This window comes from Triticum aestivum, chromosome 1D, assembly GCF_018294505.1.
Source record: "Triticum aestivum cultivar Chinese Spring chromosome 1D, IWGSC CS RefSeq v2.1, whole genome shotgun sequence".
NCBI classification, from domain to species: Eukaryota; Viridiplantae; Streptophyta; class Magnoliopsida; order Poales; family Poaceae; genus Triticum; species Triticum aestivum.
Window position 1 is genome coordinate 137,524,178 of NC_057796.1, and position 18,704 is coordinate 137,542,881.

The following is an 18,704-nucleotide window of genomic DNA, read 5'->3' on the forward strand; positions in this document are numbered from 1 at the left end:
AGAATACAACTAAAGAGAGACAACTCAAAGGGACATATGGTTTTCTGAGTTGCGGATGCATAGATTTAGTATGTCAACAAGTTCCACATATTTCTTCCAGATAATCCATGCAGAAAGGTAGGACTGGCAGATTCACAATGCAGAATGGAGAACTCATCAAGAGCACTCTGGTTGTGATCTTTTGGGTCAAAGGAACTTCTGCCATATTGGTTCATGGTATTGGAAGAATGATAAACCACGAACCTCGAGGACTATCGCAAGGTTACTAATATCCTAAAGGAACTAGCAAACACTATCAACATGAAGTAAGTAGGGTGAAGCTCGGGTTCAAAATCCCAGGAATAGAATGCCTACTAACTAATAACATCACGGGATGCTTTCGAGAAAGGTGGCCAAAATCATCACACTGGGAACACAAAACATGGCTAGATTATTAGGTGATCCTCTAAGACACCTAGGGTCGTAATAATAACTCCAACATATATGTCGAGGCAATAGAATACCTCAACTCAGCAATTAGTGTGATTAACCTGGCCTAAAAAACAACAAAACCAGAGGAAAAGGATTTTGCAAATGCATCAGATGGTTTAGAAACCTGGGATGACTCGGACAGCATAACGGCTGTAAATGCTCAAAAAGATTTGAGACATCATGTGAAATGGTGGCATAACCGCTCAACATCACAATAACAAGGTTCCGAGACCAACTATGAACATACGGAAGTAGTAGGAACTGAACTGAGGCTTAAATCGGTCAATCCTATAAGTCTACAGAGTAGTAACACGTGATCCTGATAGAAAGATGAGAAGCCTAGTTCTTAATCCCCGTAGAATGAGAAGAGAATGACTCAGATTAGAGGGCATAAGGTAAAGGAGTAAAAAGAGCCTTACGTTCCCTTCCACAATCAATTCCCTTAAATAACTAAAGCACTTCTAGACTCAACTTCGACCAGTTTGGCTTGGTAATCCTACAGGCAGTCAGGCTCTGATACCAAAGCTGTCAGGACCCCGATTCCAAGTCACATCGATCTAGCCGGTAACACCTCATATCACTTTGCGGCCTCACGCACGGTATTCCCACGGGTGTCGCCTTACCATGGCCCGGGACCGTTTGCGCCTTTTGGCTCACGTATATGATAGTGTCACTAGCATCCATATGACAGAGAACCCGGGCCAACATGACTAGTCGTGAACCCAAAGTGGCACTAACTTACGGGGACAGGCATACATGAATCAACATCGAGCATGTCGGTCAGCAGCGTGTGAATCCGGGCTGTAGCACTGGGCTAACAGGACTCCGGGAACCCGGGCTGTAGCAGGCTAGGCAGGACTCCGGATGTCACCGCGTGACATTTCCCCGAAGGGACAGACACAGGAACGAAGTGAATCACATGCCGGCCAGTCAAGTGTTCCGGAGCAGTAGTGCTGGGCTAGCAGGACTCCGGTGAACCGGGCTGTAGCGGACTACTATGGCTCATGGAAGCACAAGACTACATTTCCCCATAAGAGAGGCTACCAAGGATAAACAACTAGGTTGTCGGATCCCACACATACCAAGCATTTCAATCATACACACAATATGCTCGATATGTGCAAATACAACATGGCATCACAACAAGACTCTACGACTCAGAGTATTTATTCATTAGGCTCCGAAGAGCCAGATATTACAAACATGGGTCTCATGACCCAACATTCAGAGCATACAAGTCAAAGCACATGCGGAAGCTTAACATGTCTGAGTACAGACATCTACAAAAGAAAAAGGCTGCAAAGCCTGACTATCTACAAGACCCTGCCGAGGGCACAAGATCGTAGCTGAGGTAACAAGCTAAACGTCGAAGTCCACACGGAACTACTAGCGAGACTGACGTCTCTCTGCAAAACATAAAATAGGCAAACATGAGTACAAATGTACCCAGCAAGACTTACATCAGAACTATCTACATATGCATCGGTATCAACAAAGGGGGTGGTGGAGTTTAACTGCAGCATGCCAGCTTTGACTCGGTGGCTATCATGAACTACGACTGCAAGTAACTCTTTTGAGGTGGCGCACACGAGTCCACATATTCACCATATCAATACACCACTATGGATTCGCTCCCGTCTCCCTACGAGGACGCCATCCATAGCACTCACTGCTTATCTTGCGTATTTTAGAGTATCCACTTTCACTTGTCTATGAACTGTTATAGGCAACCCAGAAGTCCTTTACCACGGACACGGCTATTCGAATAGATGATCTTAACCCTACAGGGGTGTACTTCTTCACACACGCTCTCGCCAATTACCACCATGTACACGTCGTGTACCTCGGCAACCTTCAAGCAGAAGCCTGGCGAGGGAGTCGGCCACGACCTGACTAACCACACAAGGCTCTAGTCCAGGTTTATCGCCTATTCGGGTTCCATCCGCAAGGAGATCCGGCCGGGGTGTCACTCACGGCCCCAAACGATGTGTGCAGGGTTTTCAAGCCCACCTCGACGGATGGATCTATGCTTGGTACACCGTGCCACGGTGCCTAGTCTGTCCCAAGCCCACCTGTTCCGGGTACCACTTGGTAGACTACTAACACAACCTACAAACACCAGAAACTAGTTGCAACTCCTGGACAGAGATCGAGGCGGTTAATAAGCCGAGTGGGGTCGAGTTACCGGAACCCAGTGTGTGGTAGTAACTATTCATGGATCACAAACACAGAACTCAGTTCCTGAGGACGGCTTCAATGAGACAACCCACCATGTACTCCTACATGGCCTCTCACCGCTACCTTTACCAAATCGTGTTCACACACTTAGCTCTCACGCAGTAGGACATGCTCACAACTTTCCAATTCATTCCCGATGAATCAGACCTGACAAAACTCTAAGCAATAGCAGGCATGACAAACAAACATGAATGAGTAGGCACATCAAGGCTCAAACAACTCCTACTCATGCTAGTGGGTTTCATCTATTTACTGTGACAATGACAGGTCATGCAGAGGAAAGGGGTTCAACTACCGCAGCAAGTAACAGATGAATCGTTGTTGTCCTAATGCAGTAAAAGAGAGCAGGAGCGAGAGAGTTGGATTGTATCGGAATGAACAAGGGGGTTTTGCTTGCCTGGCACTTCTGAAGATGATATAACTCTTCATCGATATCATTGGACTCATCGTCGAAACCACGTCTACCGAGGGGGAACAACACCGGCAAACATAGAAGAAACACGATCAATGCAATGCACAATATGATGCATGATCATGACATGTCAATATGCTGTGATTTGGGCTAATGCAACTAGCAACAGGTTAAATGAAGTTGGTTTGAATCCAAGATTCAAATTCAAACTCCATATGTGGAAATTCAAATGCCATTTACATGATTTGTCCTAAACAGTAGCTATAAGTTGCTCTAACATGCATGAAAAAGGTACAGATGGATAGATTGGATTTTTCTGATCATTTTTCATATATAATTTATCTTATTTGGAGTTACAGATAATTTTCTATGAATTTTAGAAGTTTTGGGCATTTTCTGGAATTTCCTGTATAAGAATAATTCCAGTAATTAAATTACTACGTCAGGATGACGTCAGCAAGTCAACAGCGACTGGTCCAGGTCAAACCTGAACAGTGGGACCCACTGGTCAGTGACCCAGTGTCCGTTAGTGACACAGACAGGTAGGTCCGGTCAACGGCCACGTCAACGAGGTCAACACCGACGCGTGGAGCCACTGTGCTTAACTTAAACTAAACAGGGGTTAACCCGTGGTTAGTTAAGGCATGGGGCCCATATGTCATCGACACGCGACACTAACTAAACGCGATTAGCATCTAGACTAATGGTGCCACGTCAGCCACCGGAGACCAGCCGGCGGCGACCACAGAACACGGCGGGGCACGCCGGACTTGCGCTAGAGGCATCAGCTTGGCGCGCTGAGGGCACCAGGGGATAGCCCTTGATCTTGCGCATCCAAAGGACCAAGTGGGAGGTCGCGGGGTCACCGGAATTCATGCCGGCGACGAGCTTTGGCGGCGGTGGTGTTCGGTGGTGCACGGGCGTGTCGCTACGGTGTATCAGTGAGCAAATGGAGAGGCTGGGCAGCACCTGCTAGGCACAGGGAGCACTAAGAGCAGCACGGTGAGGCCAGGGGAGCACGGAGGCTATGCGTGCAGCAGGAATGGCGGACGGCGGCTTCAGTGCTCGTGGGGAACGGTGCTACGGCATGGGGGCGAGCATTCTGAGTTAGGGGAGAAGGTAGGTGGCTCACGGTGAGTCGGCTGGTGCAGACGGCGGGGCCAGGGAAGCTCTGGACAAGACGAATCAAGCGGCGGGGATCGCCGGCACCGAAGTTGGAGAAGACGTCAGGGACGGCGATGCGGTGCTTCCCCGGTTGCTTGGCTCGGCTTGGACGAAGAGGACGACGATGCGGAGCCTTTGGACATGGCGGAAGGGTGAGGGGGTGGCTCTGGGCACGGCGGCAGTGAACGGCGGCGGCGGTCGCTTTCGGGTGCGTGCGAGAGAGAGAACAGAGGAGGGGAAGGAGCTCGGGAGTGAGCGAGAGGGACCAGGGGGCTGCGTGGCGCTGTGAGAGACATCCGGGGGAGGAGGAGGCAGCCAGGCAGGGAGGAGGTGGCCGGCGTGTGGCTGCGCGCGCCGGGCACGCGCCCCTGCCTACTGGCGCGAGGAGGAAGGCGACAGAGGGGGTTGCGGTGGTGGGCTGGGCCGGCTTTGCCCAGCTGGGCTACTACAGGGATGGGCCAGGTAGGGCAGGTCAGTCCTTTCCTCTCTCTCTTTTATTTGTTTCTGTTTTCTATTTCTTTCCTCTGTTTTGAATTAGTAACAATACCAACCCATTTTGGAAACTCCTGAAATAATTTGTGGACTCTCTTTGGATTATTCCAGTGACCCACATTTAGTTTCAGAATCATTTGAGCACTTAAATATTTATAGTATTTAAATGCCCAAAGTCAAATAAATATGATTTAATTCAAAAATCCAAAAATGATCTAAGAATATATTCATCATTTTTGGCAGAGGTTTCCACCTTAACCAGAAATCATGAACTTTTCTTAGGGACATTTTGGGTTTATTGAAAAGATTTTAATCCATCCTAGTTGAGTTGATTTAATGCTAGGGTTTGAACATCCCCATTTCAAGTTTCTTTCAAATATTAAACATGATGCACACATGAAGCTAGCCTAGTGCATTGCCAGAAGCTAGGGATGTGACATAAACCCTAAACAGGATTTAATTTCCTGGCCAGGTAGAACCTGTCGAAGGAAAGACGGCTGGCACCCTCGGATCATACGATGCTTTTGTGCAGTTCCACTAAAATCGAGCTGAGCATCCCTGATGGCAAAGATATTGAAGAAGTGTGATTAGAATAATAGTACTGGCACTAGTTCATGAGACATAAACTCATCACAAGTATAAGCCGGTAGAAGTAGAGAAAGATCGACATGGAGATGGAGCTACGTGGGGAGCTGCTGCAGTGGAGCAAGCCGGCTCCAAAAGGAAGATAGACTACCTAGGACGTCGGGCTGTAGCTAGAAGGGCGGTTGGGACGCGGCATTGGCCCATACGTACTCCCCCTACGTGTATGCAATAGTCACACGTACACATGGACGCAAAAACGCGCGCGACGCCCTAATGCATGCATGTCCGAACACACGGCGGAACACTCACGGTCACGCTCAAGTGCTCAACCTACACGTGCATGCACACACATACTCAGCCAGGGTGAGCTAGTGACCGTATAAACACCGGAAAATGTATATATTGAGCGCAATGAGCGTATTATGAAGTCCACTGACCGTATTTTTACAAATATACAGTGACAGACAGTGTATTTATCTCGTTTGAAATTAAGCCGTATTAACCGGAGAGGAGGCAGTATGGACTAGCATTACTTTGTTGTGTCCCGTCAACTTGCCGAACGAGGAGAAGCTTGCAGGATGGGAGAAGCTTGCGCGCGGTGGCTCGCGGGACAAGGAGAAACTTTTGACTAATGAAAGCTGTCCTTCGCTTAGGCAATGGACGTGCAACAGTTAATTCGGTGTCAGATTGCCAGAAGCATACACTATACTAGTAGTACTATTATTGTTGCACTTCCCGAAGAGGCGAACAGCCAAGCGCAAAGTTTACTAGTACTAGTACTACTACTACTATAGTCTATAGAGGTATGTACTACTATACTAGTACTAGGAACCGGATGGAGGAGCGTCTGCACTCTATATTTTTAAAATGTGATAAAGCAATCTTCAACACATTTGGTTCTCTTCGAGGGTTCTCGCATGTGATAATGGAAGTTGATTGCATGGAACACTCGCCACAATTCTCGCTTAATTCTGGCTCATATCCTGTTACAAATAGGAGCGCTCGGTAATATTTCCTCTTTTTTTGTTATTCAGCATGTAAATAGGTCAGCAAACCTTGCGGGCGCATCTTTGTGCGAACCATGCTTGCTGCACTTTGAATGTGGCCGAGAGCTGGCTTGATGAAACACCTCGCTTCCTACTTCTTTTTTTGCGGGGTACCTCGCTTCCTAGTGAGCAGTGTCTTGGTCGATCGTCCTAAGCATGCTTATATATGAATAAAGCTCTCTCATTTACCCGCAAAAAAGATTAAGCCATATTAACCGGAAAGGAGGGAGTATGGACTAGCACTACTTGTTGGTGTGTCCCGTCAACTCACAGAACGAGGAGAAGCTTGCAGGACATGGTGAAGCTCGCTTACGCCTTTTGACTAATGCAACGTACCCTCGCCCAGGCGGTGGACATGCATCAGTTCATTTGGTGTCAGATTGCCAGAGGCATACACTGTAGTACCGAACATGCGGAGTGCCATCATTGTTCGACTTCACGAAGAGGCAAAGAGCCAAGTGCAAAGTTTAGTAGTACAAGTAGTACTACTACTAGAACTGCATGGTGGAGCCTCTGTGATGCGGAGCATCCCTCAACTACCCGCACTGACACTCCATCACCACCGCAAGCACCAAGAGGGCCAATGACAAGAGCACATGCACGCAACATCGAGAACGAGGTGAACTCTTTCCTATTTGAGTCTCGTTTGGATTCCCGTGAGAATTGGATTCTACCTCAATCGGAAACATTGTTCATTCTTAGGTATGAGGAAGTTGATCGTGAGAAGGAGAAGATGGAGACTCGAGCATCCATGGAGCAAGGGAGAGGAGAGGAGAACGAGAAGGAGGAAGAAGACCCGGAACAAGCGGTACTACCGCCTACAAGCGGTACTACCGCTAAGACCATCCAAGTGGTACTACCGCCGAACGTCCGCTCTACTGCCGCTCAACCCGACAAACTCCTGTGCCCGAGCGACCCGGGTCCGGTACTAACGCCCAGTCCAAGCGACACTACCGCTTACAAGCGGTACTACCGCCCGAGGTCCGGTACTACCACGCGGCCTGTGCGCAGCCACGGGCCTTTGGCCTTGTATCCCTCTCCCACTTACCCCTTTGTGGCTTAGACTATAAATAGACCACCTCCCCCTCCTTTCTAGGGTTAGCAAAGTATTTTAGAACACCAAAGAGAGCTTTGCTCCTTGTATCCTCCTCCTCTTGGAGATCAAGACCCCTCTTTGGGAAGAATCCTTGGGATTATCAAGCCCTCCTCTTGGAGGAGATCAAGATCAAGACCTCACCTAGTGGGAAGAACTTACCTAGTGCCATTTTCCTTGAATTGTTCTTGTAATCTTGTGGATCTCATGTATGCTACTCTAGTGGATGTGATATTTGGGTTTATTTGAGTGATTTGAGTCTTGTGTTCTTCCTCTTTCCCCCCTCCAAGTGTGAAAAGATCCCCTCTAGGGTTTCACCCTACAACATCTTGGTATCATGAGCAAGGTTGATTCACATCTTGGAGTCCCATCCCCCCATTTGCTAGCTTGATTTTGTTGTTTTTCGTCCAATTTCGAAAATCCCCACAGAAATAGCCCCAAAAATGTTTCTTGCAATTTGTTGGATCTTGTGAGATTTGGTTGTTTTGGTCCATGGATTTGATGTTTGGCAAGTGGATCTAGCCCCTCCCCAATAATCCCCACCCTTCCCACCATGAAATTCGTCAAATTTTGCCACCGAAATCATCCTTTTCCGCCCCAAAATCGCGCCCCGATTCGATCTGCGAAGAATCCCGACACGAGCGGTACTACCGCCTATAAGCGGAACTACAGCCCTCCTGAGCGGTACTTCCGCCCAGCCAAGTGTCAGCCTAAAACTGTCGAAAAATCCTGACACGAGCGGTACTACCGCCCATCCCAAGTGGTACTACCGCTTATAAGCGGTACTACCGCCCTTCCAAGCGGTACTACCGCCCCTCCCGGTTTCAGCATTCCGAGTTTCACCGTTTTGCCCATAACTTTCACATCCGGCGTCTGATTTTCGCGTTCTTTAGCTCGTTGAGTAGCTATTGACATCCCCCATCCATCTAGATAGGTTCCAACACCATTTGACCCCATCAAATTTTTCAACATTTGGAAAGTTTGCCTAGGCCCTCCACCATCTCTTCCGCATAGCCAGCACCGACCTCCGCAACCTAACCCTTTTTGTTTCATAAAGCATTTGAAGTTGTTTGAGTTGCGATTTGCGTTTCCTAAGGTGTTTCGGCTACTTTGGAGCGTGTGACATCGAGATCTTCGCCTTGGAGTCATCTTCACCGCTAACCGTAAGAAAGGACGGTAACCTCAACGACACTTAGCTTTGCTTTTGCATTGATAGTCCGAGCCATTTGCGTTGCTTACCCATCGAGACTAGCGAGTTGAGAATTGCCGGTCCACGCTCTTAGTGCCATAAGTCTCTCCCGTGCATATCTTACATACTTGTCTCATATCATACTTGGCTCGAGCATCAACCATAGAAAAAAAAGAGAAAGAAAGAAAAGCTTTTAAGCAAAAGAGGAGAAGCAAAGAGCTTGTAAGCAATAGCATTGAGCCATTTTGCATACTCATATCATCTTGGTCACCGCATACATAGCATAGTTGGGATTGAAGACGACACGTTTCTCTTATAGGTTGGTGCACATGTGTATCTCGCCCATTTGAGCAATCGAGCTAGCGTCTCTCTAGCATTCGCACAACAAGAGCATTCTCCGTGGTTGCACATTTTGAGCTCACCTCTTGGTTGTGCGGATCCCATCTATCTTCCGTGTGTGTGTTCCTAGTGATATCCTTGGCTTTGATCTATTTGCTTTACTTGCATTTTTGTGAACCTTCTCAACCTTATCGATATCTTGACTAACATTTTCTTGAAATTTTTTCCACCATCCTAACCAAGCTACTCCATAAGCCTTTTACTTGTAGGTGTGAGAAACAAACCCTGTTCCAATTCTACTATTGTGGCATTACATGGAGTGATACTTGTTACATCCTCAATCCTCGGAAAAGGTAACCTCGGTATTGTTCTCTCATTTTTCCTACTCATCCCACTTGGTTATGATGGATAGGCCAAGTTCATCGGCGAACCCGCTTTTCGAGGAGCAAGGTGTTGATCCCGACTACGTCACCAAGGGCCACTTCTTCATCGCGCAATGAGCCCTCCATCAAGAAAGTGAAGCCTTGGGTGAACGCCTTGACCGACTCGCCGCCGACCTTCGTCAATCGGAACCAAGGAACCGCGACTACATTGATGACAAGTTCACTACACAAATGCAAGACCTCCGCAACATGATCGTGCGACGCCTGCCTTCCTCGTCTACTTCAACAAGACGGCGCCACTCAAGCCACCGCTCAAGTCGACACTCTTCGGACTACTCATCGTATGATACATGTCCTCCCCGAGCTCGAGTCCCTCGACGTGATGCTCCCCAAGACCGCCATGCTCAAGAAAATCCATTCCATGGCAATGGCTTACAAGACCGAGTTCGAGCACGTGAAAGGGTGCGACAACAAGCGCAAGAACCAAGGGAGCAAGAGCAAATGCCTCCACAAGTGCCACGGCAACAACCTCAAGACGAAGACGCCATCCGTCAAGAACAAGCGGAACGAGCGCGTCTACACCAAGAAGAGCAAGATGCCGAAGCACTTCAACAACAACAACTACGGCGAGAAGTTCAAGCTCAAGCGGCCCTTGATGCACTCCGAGATTCCACATGTGCCGTTGCCCAACGCGGTCGGGAAGCACGTGAGCAAGATGAAGCTCTTCATCGGGAGATACAAGAAGAAGTCGTGCATCGCGAAGAACAACAAGAAAGGCGCAACCAAGCGCATATCCCTCGTCCTCCTCCACGGCAAGAACGACATCAAGAGAATCAAGTGCTTCAAGACCCTCCTCCACGCCAAGAGGACATTTCTAGGAACGAGCATTTGAGGACCTTCCTCCATGGCAAGAGCGACATCAAAACCGCTACTTCGATGAAGAACTCCGCTACGGCAAGCTCAAGTTCACCATGCCCAACTTCTCCGGAAGCAATGATCCCGAAGAGAATCTCTCATGGGCCTTGAAGGTGGACAAGATCTTCCGCCTTCACAACTACGACGAGGAAAAGAAGATCGCCATGGCCTCCCTCGAGTTTCAAGACTACGTCCTCATTTGGTGGGAACAAGTGATCGAGCGACGACATACAAGAGGCGAACCACCAATCACAACTTGGACGGAAATGAAGGATGTCATGAGAGCTCGCTTCGTGCCTACACACTACACCCGTGACCTATTCAAGAAGTTGCAACTCCTCAAACAAGGCACGAAGACGGTGGAAGAATACTACCAAGAAATGGAGATTGCCATGATACGAGCCAATGTCAAGGAAGACGACGAGCAAACAATGGCATGTTTCTTGAACGGCCTCAACCACCCAATCAAGAAGATTGCCGACTTCCAACCATACTCAAACCTTCTCGAGCTAGTTCATCAAGCGACCAAGGCCGAGCAATAAGTCCAAGATGACTTCAAATACGCAAAGTATGCGTCCAAGACCTAGGGCTCCTACTCTCAAGCTCCCGCGAATTCGGCACCTCCTTCCTCAACTAGAGCATCACCAAGTACCGGCGACAAGTCAAGTTCCAAGCAAGCTACGCCTTCCTCGACTCGTTCTCCGGCAAGCACCTACAAATCCAAGACTCCCTCATCTTCGACGCCACCAAACGACCCCGTCAAGACAAGTTCTTTCAAGTGCTTCACATGTGGTGGCCGAGGACACAAGTCCTTCGAATGCACCAACAAGCAAACAATGATCTTCAACGATGATGGCACATATGACTCGATGAGCGATGAAGAAATGGAAGCCATTGAGCACGTGGCCATGCACCGGCGCGTGCATGAAGATTAAGATGATCAAGTGTTTTGTGACAACGATTCAAGTCCCTCTCTCATGGTCTCCAAGGTCTTGACGCTCCAACACCATCAAGATGAAGACCAACGGTGCCACATCTTCCACACAAAGGCCGACATCAACAGACGTTCCGTGAAGGTCATCATCGATAGAGGAAGTTGTCACAACTTGGCTAGCGACGAGCTATGTTCCAAGCTCCAGTTGGTCAAGAAGAAGCACCCTCATCCCTACAAGGTGCAATGGCTAAGCGACTCCGGCACCATTCAAGTGGAGCATACGGTGCGAGTTTCTTTCAAGATTGGCGCCTACGAGGACACCTTGGAATGTGATGTAGTTCCTATGTCGGTGTGCCACCTTCTCTTGGGACGACCTTGGCAATTTGACTGTGGAGTCATCCACAACGGACGAACCAACTACTATAGCTTCAAGATGAAAGGCAAGGAATATGTGCTTTGTCCAATGTCACCAATCCAAGTGATTGCCGATAAGCAAGCATCCATCCATCGTGGAGATCCTAGTGAGCGAGTGAACCACAAAAAATAAAGTGAGAGCCACAAGCCAAAATTGAGTGCCTCTTCGTCAAGAGAGAAAAACTTAGTCCTCCTAGCCACAAAAAGAGAGATGAGAGAAGTGTGTGAGAACCCATCGAGTGTCATCCACTTTGTCCTCCTATGCAAGGATGAGGTGTCAAAAACTAACAATCCTAGTCCTCTTCCTCTAGTGTTTTCTAACTTGTTGCAGGAATTCGAGGATGTCTTTCCCGATGAGCTACCTCCCGGTCTTCCTCCTCTACGTGGCATTGAACATAGGATCGACCTCATCCCATGCACTCCTCTTCCGAACAAGGCTCCATACTGCATGAACCCCGAAGAAACGAAGGAGATCCAACGGCAAGTACAACAACTCATCGACAATGGTCATGTACATGAAAGCTTAAGCCCTTGTGCCATTCCGGTTGTACTTGTGCCCAAGCAAGATGGTAGTTTTCGCATGTGATCCGATTGTAGACCCATCAATGCTATCACCGTTCGTTATAGGGATCCCATTCCTCGCCTAGATGATATGCTAGATGAACTTCGCGGTGCCACCATTTTCTCAGAAATTGATCTTAAAATTGGCTATTATCAAATCCGCATACAAGAAGGTGATGAATGGAAAACCGCTTTCAAAACCAAATTTGGCTTGTATGAGTGGTTGGTTATGCCTATGGGTTTATCCAAAGCTCCTGTTACTTTCATGCGTCTTATGCATTTTGTGCTTCGTCCTTACATTGGAGTTTTTGTTGTGGTCTACTTCGATGACATACTTGTTTTTAGCAAATCCATCAAAGATCATCTAAACATGTTCGGGCTATTTTGCAAACTCTTCGCAAGGAACGTCTTTATGCGAACATGAAAAAGTGCACTTTTGGTGTTGACAAGCTTGTTTTCTTGGGTTTCGTTGTTTCCTCAAAGGGTGTCCATGTTGATGAGTCTAAAACTGAAGCAATTAAAACTTGGCCACAACCCACCTATTTGCAACAAGTGCGTAGTTTTCTTGGCCTTGCGGGTTTCTATCATCGCTTTGTGAAAGATTTTAGCACTATTGCCGCACCGTTGCATGCCTTGAGTAAGAAAAATGCTCCTTTGTTTGGGGACCTTTGCAATCAACCGCTTTTGATGAGCTCAAATCCTTGCTTACTCATGCTCCGATTCTTGCTTTGCCCAACTTTGACAAAACTTTTGAGGTTCATTGTGATGCTAGTGGAAATGGAATTTGCGGAGTTTTGATGCAAGAAAAGCGAGCTATTGCATATTTAAGTGAAAAACTCTTCGGTGCTCAACTTAACTACCCCATCTATGATAAAGAATTGTATGCTTTAGTGCGTGTGTTGCATACTTGGGAACATTATCTTAGACCGCATGAGTTTGTCATACATACCGATCATGAAACACTTAAGTACCTTAAAGGTCAAACCAAGTTGAATAAACGCATGCTAAATGGAGTGAATTTATTGAATCTTTCCCCTATGTGATCAAGTACATTAAGGGCAAAGAGAATGTCGTGGCGGATGCCCTTTCCCGCAAATGCATGTTACTTACTCAACTTGAATTGAATGTTGTTGGATTTGATCATATCAAAGATTTATATGAGCATGATGTGACTTTTGCTACTCCTTATGCTAAGTGTGTGACGCATACTTCTTGGGAAAGATATTATATCAAAGATGGTTATCTTATGAGAGCTAACAAACTATGCATTCCCGAGTCTTCTCTTCGTTTGTTACTTTTGCAAGAGGCTCATGGAGGTGGACTCATGGGACACTTTGGACGCGACAAGACTTATGCCACGCTCTCCAAGAACTATTTTTGGCCCAAGATGTTTCGCGATGTCGCCCGTTTCACCAACCGGTGCTCTACATGTTGCAAAGCTAAGTCACAATCTCAATCCCATGGTTTACATATGCCTTTACCTATTCCACATCAACCTTGGGAAGATATTAGCATGGATTTTGTGCTTGGATTACCTAGGACTCAAAATGGCAAGGACTCCATATTTGTTGTTGTGGACCGATTCTCTAAAATGGCTCATTTTATCCCATGCAATAAGATAGACGATGCTTCACATGTTGCCAATCTCTTTTGTAGGGAAATCTTGAGGTTGCACGGGGTGCCAAAGACAATTGTGTCAGATCGAGACGTCAAGTTCTTAAGCTACTTTTGGAAGATGCTATGTGCCAAGCTCGGAATCAAGCTACTCTTCTCCACGGCGTACCACCCTCAAACCGATGGCCAAACGGAAGTCACCAACCGAACGCTTGCAAATCTCCTACGCGTGTTGATAAAGAAGAACATCAAGGAGTGGGAGGAGTTCCTACCACTCGCCGAGTACGCCTACAACCGCGCAAGACACTCTACAACCGGCAAGTCCCCCTTCGAGGTTGTCTACGGCTTCAACCCATTCTCACCGTTGGACATCCTTCCTCTACCGCTTCAAGAACGAGCAAACTTGGATGCAAGTGCAAGAGCCACCTACCTCAAGAAGATGCATGAAGAAACACATTCCACGATCGAGCGCCAAGTACAACGACTCGCCTCCAAGCTCAACCTCAACAAGTCTCCGATGGTGTTCCAAGCGGGTGATCAAGTATGGATACATATCCGCAAGGACCGCTTCCCCAAGGAACGCAAGTCCAAGCTACTCCCGAGAGCCGACGGACCATTCAAGGTGCTAGCACGCTACAATGACAACGCCTACAATGTCGACATCCCACGTGACAAGTACAACATAAGTGACATCTTCAACGTCAAAGACTTGGCCAAGTACCATGGTGATGAAGAGCACGATCCGTGGACGGATCTCTCCCAAGGGGGGGGCTGATGCAGAGCATTCCTCAACTACCCGCACCGACACTCCATCACCACCGCAAGCACCAAGAGGGCCAATGACAAGAGCACGTGCACGCAACATCGAGGACGAGGTGAACTCTTTCCTATTTGAGTCTCGTTTCGATTCCCGTGAGAATTGGATTCTACCTCAATCGGAAACATTGTTCATTCTTAGGTACGAGGAAGTTGATCGTGAGAAGAAGATGGAGACTCGAGCATCCATGGAGCAAGGGAGAGGAGAGGAGAACGAGAAGGAGGAAGAAGACCCGGAACAAGTGGTACTACCGCCTACAAGCGGTACTACCGCTAAGACCATCCAAGCGGTACTACCGCCGAACGGCCGCTCTACTGCCGCTCAACCCGAAAAACTCCTGTGCCCGAGCGACCCGGGTCCGGTACTACCACCCAGTCCAAGCGGCACTACCGCTTACAAGCGGTACTACCGCCCGAGGTCCGGTACTACCGCGCGGCTTGTGCGCAGCCGCGGGCCTTTGGCCTTGTATCCCTCTCCCACTTACCCCTTCGTGGCTTAGACTATAAATAGACCACCTCCCCCTCCTTTCTAGGGTTAGAAAAGTATTTTAGAACACCAAAGAGAGCTTTGCTCCTTGTATCCTCCTCCTCTTGGAGATCAAGACCCCTCTTTGGGAAGAATCTTTGGGATTATCAAGCCCTCCTCTTGGAGGAGATCAAGATCAAGACCTCACCTAGTGGGAAGAACTTACCTTGTGCTATTTTCCTTGAATTGTTCTTGTAATCTTGTGGATCTCATGTATGCTACTCTAGTGGATGTGATATTTGGGTTTGTTTGAGTGATTTGTGTCTTGTGTTCTTGAGTGTTCTTCCTCTTTCCCCCCTCCAAGTGTGAAAAGATCCCCTCTAGGGTTTCACCCTACAACACTCTGTACTCTTATTTTTTTTAATCTCTGATAAAGTACACATTTATTCCGGAGAAGGGCGGAAAACGGCAGCCCAACATGTAATGATGATGTCGATCAACCATGCTCGAATATATCTTGGCCTCCGTGCGAGCCCGTCTGTGTGTTCTCGCTCCTCGTCTCTCTCAAGGAACGGCGGGTTGGCCATTTTGCCGTCAATTGAGATCGGTTTGCTCACACTCCGGTCCCACATGTCAGACATATGCCAAGAGGAGGTGCGTTGACCGACTGGCCATACACGTACTTGGTTTTGCACCTTCATACTACTCCTCCCTCTGTCATAGTTTATAGGGCGCGCTTGATTATGATGCATTTCGCTCAATGCATTTCCACCACTAGAGAAACTTTAGACACGTTTGGTTTAATGCTCAATTAATTAGGGCATGGTAACCGCAATTTTCTCTCGATGTAGTACTACGGAGTGGAGTAAGTGCATGCATGTGTGTACCCGGGGTGGAAGCATTGCATGCATGTGTGTACGCATTATTTCCTCTAGTAATAGACTTCGTGCTATAACTACCAATGCTATTTTTTAGGCCGATCGCTAGTCGCCTTGGTCCCAGAGATTTTCTCTTTTTCTGAAGCGCGCTCTATAAACAGTGACGGATGGAGTAGTATGAGCGGATTCAAAGAAGAGCGTATTGATGGTTGCTTCTTCCGAGCAATTTACAGTGGGAAAGGTGAGGCTTATGATTTGACTGCTCATTACTCACTATTAATGCGGCGCAACGACCGGTCTGAGTCTCCCATGCGGCTGTGCACTACCCCCTCGGTTCATAAATATACTCCGGAGTATTTGTATTTCTAGAGATTTCAACGAGTGACTACTCAAATATTTGTCTTTTTAGAGATTCAAATGGACTACTACATACGGATGTATATAGACATATTTTAGAGTGTAGATTCACTCATTTTGCTCCGTATGTAGTCACTTGTTGAAATCTCTAGAAAGACAAATATTTAGGAACGGAGGGACTACACATACGAAGCAAAATGAGTGAATCTACACTCTAAAATATGCCCATTTGAAATTTGTAAAAAGAAAAATATTTAGGAACGAAGGAGTATAATTTTGTGCATGGCACATGGACCCGGATGCCGAAGTGGCTTCTGGCAATGCTATCAAGCTTCCAGCATTTGTTTACATAATTGACGTACTATACAAATAATTTTCCAGCGACATGAAATTGTACAATGGTGTGAGCTTTCAGCTTTTGTTTCGTGTGTCTTGCCATCGATGCACTTTCGGAAACAATAAAAAACTAACTTCCTTGCTAATCAGAGCTAATATTTACATCACAACTGAAGACAAAGTTGTGAGAAGGTGTTAAATTAAAATTGATCCATGCTTTCATTGGCAGCAACGTCCCCCCAGCTCTGTCTAAATCAACAAGGCATGTTGGGAAAAAAAGTAGCTGTCTGGAGCATGCAACATTCCGATCATTTTGTGCAGTTCCACTAAAATAGAGCTGAGCGTCCCTATTCCAAAGATATTAAGTGTGATTACGATAATAGAGGACTGCTGATGAAACAATAAACACACAAATAGAAGCCGGTCACCTTTGCAGTCTCTCTTAAGACTAACTAGTTGGAGAAGATTAGGCTCGGAGTTGGATGAGGAGGATAGAGCAAAACCAATCTCCCTTTGTGCAGTCGCACTGAAATGTAGAGATGTTGCCCGTGTGACATTTTGGTAGAACTGCACAAAACACTCTTAAGAAAAAAGTGATTTGTGCAGTTCACCAAAAGGTCGCAATAGCAATGAGGTGAAATGGATAGCCCTGTTTGCAAAAAAGAGGTAGAAAGGAAACAATTACTGGCCAATAATAGTTGATGACACATGCGACGACAAAAAAGAAGCATATTCCTTGTCCTAAGGGAAGATAACAACACGGTTGTGTTTGTCTAAAACGGTGTGAGGACGAGATTGCAATATGGAAAGTGCGTCGGACGAGCTATGTTTTGGGGAAAGAACTATGGAAGATCCACATGCAGCGGCGTGGGAAGACGGGCAGTGGAGCAAGGCCGGAGGGATACCTGGAGGTCATCAGGATGTAACTAGGTGAGCGGCGGCGGGCGGAATCTGCCCATACTGCGGCAGCGAGCAGGTGGCGTAGGCCCTAGCACGCCGGAGCTTGGTCAGAGGAACGGCGTGTACCGCAGATCGGGACGTGCCGCCTCGGTGCCGTCGAACGGAGAAACGATGCACGTCCTCCCTTTCCGCCGGCGGACGGGATGCGGCCGGATCAGTGACCAACGGTGAGAGAGAGAGAGAGAGAGGTCACCGCAGCCTTGTGTGAGATACTCAGAAGAGAGACAAACCAGGCAGGCAGGCTCCATTGTATATAGTGGAGCGGACTACCTTTTTCTCCATAAAAATCGTTTTATATTCTGTGTACGTGCCATTGAGCGATATAACTTTATTTAAAACTAATGCGCCAACACATCAAGTCGAATTTGTTTCGTGCACACGTGGTACACGACCTCCGTAGGTAAACAACCGCTACACCCGTTCAAATTAGCACGTGGGCTGCCATTTCGTACAGAAATGAGCTCCACCGTGTACCCGCGCGGGTGTGGCTGGGCACGAAGCGTGAGTACGTGCACGGTGCACCTATTCTCTTCTTGTATACGTACACCACCTACGTGGTGTTGTGTGAGAGAGATACAAACGTAGAGAGATATGGTGTGTGGGTTCGTGAGAGTTTTTTTTTGGGGTGGGGTCAATAAAAAATGTAACATATGCAATGTGTGTGAAATAGAGTCCTGGATATATCATATATATAGAGGGGGCGATCCACGAGAAGAGAGTGGAGGTATCATCGGCTTGAGGTGTCCATAGAATCGAAGAAAGGGATGATGTGTGTGTGTGCGCACGCGTGATCGATAAAGAATGCCATCAAATTTGTGTGTGCCCACGTCAAAGATATAGAGTGGCTGGCCTACTGGAACGTGAGAGGGGACAGGTGCAGTTTGTCTCTGTGGCATGGATACCTACCTACAGCGCTCGACTATCGGTGTGTGGTGGGGGGGAGGGAGGCCTAATTAACTATAGAGGTACAATGGCTGGTATATGTGTGGAGGAGGAGAGAGGCCTACCTCATGTATTAAGGGAGATCGATCTACCTCATGT